Source organism: Simochromis diagramma, unplaced genomic scaffold (assembly GCF_900408965.1).
Source record: "Simochromis diagramma unplaced genomic scaffold, fSimDia1.1 OVJJ01000692.1, whole genome shotgun sequence".
Taxonomy (NCBI): Eukaryota; Metazoa; Chordata; class Actinopteri; order Cichliformes; family Cichlidae; genus Simochromis; species Simochromis diagramma.
In genome coordinates, this window is record NW_024387485.1 from 4,817 (window position 1) to 10,102 (window position 5,286).

Consider the following 5,286-nt stretch of genomic DNA (forward strand, 5'->3'; position numbering starts at 1 on the left):
ACAGGAGCACCACAGGGAACTGTGCTGTCCCCTCTTCTCTTCACCCTGTACACCTTTGACTTCTGCTATAACTCTGAATTATGCCACATTCAGAAGTTTGCAGACGACACAGCCATCATGGGGTGTATCTGGGATAATCAGGAAGAGGAGTACAGAAGTCTGGTGAGGAACTTCGTCACATGGAGTCACACAAACCACCTGCAACTCAACACCTCAAAGACCAAGGAACTGGTTGTGGACTTCGGGAGGTCCAGAGAAGGTCCACTGCCAGTTCAGATAGAGGGAGAGGAGGTGGAGGTGGTCAACAAGTACAAGTACCTCTGGCTGTGGGTGGACAACAAACTGGACTGATCATGCAACACAGAGCACCTGTATAAAAAAGCCCAAAGCCGACTGTACTTCCTCAGGAGGCTGAGGTCTTTTAACATCTGCAGGAAGCTCCTGAGGATGTTTTACCAGTCGGTGGTTGCTGGAGTACTAATAATGTAATTTGTATGTGTTAGTCCCCATAGGGAAATAGTTCCTCTGCATTTAACCCATTCACCCAGTGAAGCAGTGGGCAGCCACCAATGCAGCGCCCGGGGAGCAGTGTGTAGGGACGGTACCTTGCTCAGGGGTACCTCAGTATAGCCGTTCAGTGGAGTTGAACCCCCGACCTTCCGATCATGGGGCCACCACTCTACCTACTGAGCTATCCCTGCCCCTTTTTTTTTTTTTCTTCTCTATGCTGTGGTGTGCTGGGGGAGCAGCACAGCAAAGAAGGACTCATCCAGGCTGGAAAAACTGATCAGGAAGGCTAGCTCTGTGGTCGGCATGAAGCTGGACACTCTGGTGACAGTGGCAGAGAAAAGGACACTAAAAAAATTGCTGGACATTATGGACAATGCTGGGCATCCTCTGCACACGGCCAGAAACAACCAGAGGAGTCTGTTCAGTGACAGGTTGCTTCTCCCAAAGACAAGAACCAAACAGACTTAAAAACTCCTTTGTCCCACACGCCATCAAACTGTTTAACTCCTCTCTGGAGGGGAGAGGGAGGGGAAACGGGAGGACCGAGGAGGGGGGAACAACTAAGCTGTAGTGCCTCTTCACTTCACTGTGCAATACCTTTTGTGCAATACTTTTGTGCAATACTTTTTGTTAATAGCCAACGGTGCAATAGACTTCAATACTTGAAATGTGCAATTCCCTTGTATTCTTATTCCTATTTATTCTATTTATCCCTTTTGTATATTTTATTTATATATGTCTCTGTATTTATATATGTGTATATATAGTATTCTGCTCACATTCTGTAACTTCTGTCGGTGCTGTGCTATTGGAAACCGAATTTCCCAGAGGAACCCACCCGAGGGATTAATAAAGTTTTATCTTATCTCTTATCTTATCTCTCTTATTCTTTTGAATATTCTGATAGCCTCTCGCAGCTTCTTACGCTCCTCATGAATGTCTTCAACTTTCTGCACTTATTTCTGGCTGAAGACTTGTAAAATATTATTACTTCTATTGTTAAATATATATTTACGATACTACTGTTGACCTTCGCTTAACTGGGCGTGGTGACACTTTCTCTCAGCTGAACACGGGATACACACACACACACACAAACGAAACATGTACACTGATACTGATACACCCTCACTATCACCCTCCCTCCCCCGAATCCAACGCCTCCTCCCATGCTTCCCCCCATCCGATGTGGACAGCGGATCAGCTGGAGGCGCAATCGAAGATTGCAGCGCTCCCAGATCCAGCTGTACGCACTGGAATATTCTCCCATGTTGCTTGTCTGTGTTTTATTGTGTTATGATGTGTTGATATCTGTGTATTCCTGGATTATCCTTTTGTGTTACACATTTCAATGTTTTTTTTTCCCTTGCTTCCTAGCCTGACCTGTCTCCCCAATGTGATGTTTGTGTATGTACGGTCGGCAAGGTCTGTCATCTCAGTTGTGGGCAACTGCAACTGACAAATAAAGGCCATCTCATCTCATCTCATCATCATACTAAATATTTGCAATTAGCTGACGAAGATGAAAGAAATGTAACCATTCCTGTAGCTAAAGAACAAACCACCACATAAAACTATATAACTGGTAAATTATGCACAAAGTATCAAAAGTAATTATTATACAGAAAAAAGTTCCCCATCAGTGTTATATGGATCAATATCACTGCTGCAGATGATTAAGCTTAAACTCATTTTAAGTACTTTATATTCTGTTTAATCTATAGCAATGAATCATCGTCAGTGTGGCTGTCCTGTGGGGACCACATAGCTCTGAAAAACAGCTCTTAATGAACTTCATAAAGGGTGGATGTGTACTGGAAAGACATCCGTGTGGGTTGACAATGTTTTAAAATAGCAAAACAACTGGAACTGAGCACATTGCACTCCATCCAGATTCTGTGTGAAATGTGTAAATGACAGAACAGCGCGGGAACGAGTCAGTGCACATTTTTCTTATGCTTTATGAGGCTCAGTGTTGATTGCAGGTGACAGTCAGCAGGGACAGATTTGAGGGTCTTCATTGTAAGGTACTTGAAGAAAGAATGTGTCTGTAAAATGTAGGTAGACTGCATTTCTTTTCCATTTTTGAAATCAGTTATGAAGCCCTGTTCTTTCTTTTTTTTAATGCAGTGAATCAACTGTACAGCAAGCAGACAAAGCTCATTGTTATCCTCTTGTCACATCAGTGGAACAGTGCTGGAGCAGATAATAAGCAGCAGAGCCACCTCTCAGTCACACTCTGTGTTTCACACTGAACATCTCATGATTCATTTTCACCACTACTTGCCCTCTGTCTCCTTGTGTGAATCAGATGGTAAAGAGGCCTAAACAGTGGACTGCGAAAGGTCTTTTGCAGTCAGAGCTGACTCAGGTCTGAAGAAAATCAAAGCTAACCTTCCAAATGTGAAGGCTCTGTGACAAAACGACTAAAGCTTGCCCTTTGTGCCGCAGTCCTCTCGTTTTGTGGTATTTAATAAATCCCGACGCCAGTGCGAGTCTCGCGCTATAGTACAATAACAATGCAAATGACCTTCAAGGATAAAATCTCTCAGAGTTCTGCAGAGGATTTGTTGTAATATATGAACACACAGAGGTCCTGTTTATCAGGCCACTCGTTGGTGTAGTTGGTGTCTGTGTTGCACTTCATGTCACTGTCAAAGTGCCTGTTAGTTCTTGTATGTATTTACATATTTAAGCTCATCGCATCACTCACACACATCGTTTACTAGACCAAGCTCAAATAGTATGATGATTTGCAATTAGCAATAAAAATTCTGCAATTAATGCTACGTTACCCTCTGCTACCTTTCAATATTTTACCAGATCATTTATTTATTTATTTATTATCGAAGCAATATTTAGTCAGAGACTGGTTCAGAGGTTATCATTGTCACCTCAAAGCCAAAAGGTTCTGCTTTCCCATTGTGGAGTTTGCATGTTCTCCTCCAGGTACGTCCACAGTCCAAAGACATGCTCGCTGTTCAGGGTTTGTCCCGACCCTCACGTCCCCCACTCAGCTGTGTGGTGGCTAGCTATGAAATCGTAAATGATCTAATCACAAATAGCGATTATATTTTGACTGAAATATCCATCAGCAAAAGTCTAAAGTCAAACATTACATTGCTAACTTTTATTATATCCTTAGGTTATTGCTGCAATACAAGCATTTGCATTACCAGCTTTTCTCGTACCATCGTAGAAGACATGCTATGAGTTCAGCATCATACTCCGCATTATCATTCATTCATTTACTCTGTAGGAGCTTTTTCCAAAGGTGAAAAGCTGCGAAAATGTAACCACTGGTTTTGGTTTTAGAATTTCTTGTCTTTGTGAATGACCATGGATTCCTTCCAGGAGGTGAAAATGTTCACCTCCTGGAACGATCACTTACTCATCCAGTCACTAGGACACCCGTCTAGCAGTGGTGCTTCCTCTTCCTCTCGTGTTGGATTTAGGGAAGATGACTCCATCTTGTGGTATAAATTGGTAATACCTGAAATTACAGTGCTGCCATAGTTCATCTTAATATCACTTCAGCACAATACACATGCTTTTTAAAAATAAAGTAATACATAGTCCATAGTATTTAATTTTTTTCTAATTATAATCTTTGTGTCACGTATCAGAAAGTGACTTCTGTTACCTTTTTATTTATAAAGGCTAAAATCAAGCATCACAAAGTCATTTAGTTTGTATTTAAATAATGTTTGTCTGGTCTTATTCACTCACAGCAATGTTCAGCATCACAAACACTCACAAACTACTGCTGAGCTACAGCTGCCTCACCGCAAGACACTTCCTACATTTATCTATTTGGTCATACAGCAATTTAAACACTTTATGTAGCACTCATCAAAAACCTTCAGGTCCTGAAGGCTCATTACAAAGGCTGTCTCAATTCAAAGGCTGCTCCAAATGCAGCCAACAAACGTATCCTTCATTTCCACAAATTTGAAGGATGGGTCAGGTGTATCCTTCGTGGTCCAAACTATCCCAGAATTCATAGCGTGGCCCAGCCAATTCCAGTTTCCAAACAATGGCGGCCGCTACTCAGTTGTAATATTACTCTTAATACGCTTTTCAATACTGTATTTTTCGGACAAGTATAGCTGTGTAAACTTCAAATATCTGCTCGGTTTATCAAGACATCACATATTTGCAAAAGTGCTCCAATGTTTTTCGAGACATCTGTTACCCACCAGCTTGATAGCTGACCAGGTCGTCAAGGCTCACTAGAGCCGGCGAGAACTGAACTCCGGCACATCGCTTTCAAACCCCTGCGGTCTTTTGCTAAACATGATATATAAGTCACTTAGATAACTTAAAAATGTTATTGTTTGGCTTTTTTCCGTGTTTTATTTTTTCCTGAGTAAATTGGTTTGCCTGAGATTAAAGTTATTGTTTTCACATAGCTGAGTTTGTTAAACTCTACCGACACAGCAGTGACACAAATCTGAGGGCGAGACCGTCCAATTTCCCAGGCTTGCACTTCTGGCCTTCTCGGTCTTCAGAGGACCCGGCCCACGTACACCGGGAAGGCCGGGTCCTCCGAAGGATGCGGCCCTGAGGTTTTCTGAGGTTCATAGTGATCTTAGTTCTCCCTCCGTCAGTCTTGATCTCAGCCTGTGTATAGTCAGTCTTTGTCTGTGCCCCCCCGTAGTCCACGTTTCATCTCTATGTTCGTGCATCGTGTTCCCTCTGTCTCCCCATTCAGTCATGTCTCCATGTCACAGTGTCAAGTCCAAGTCTTTGTGAATGTCTCATGTTTACTGTTTT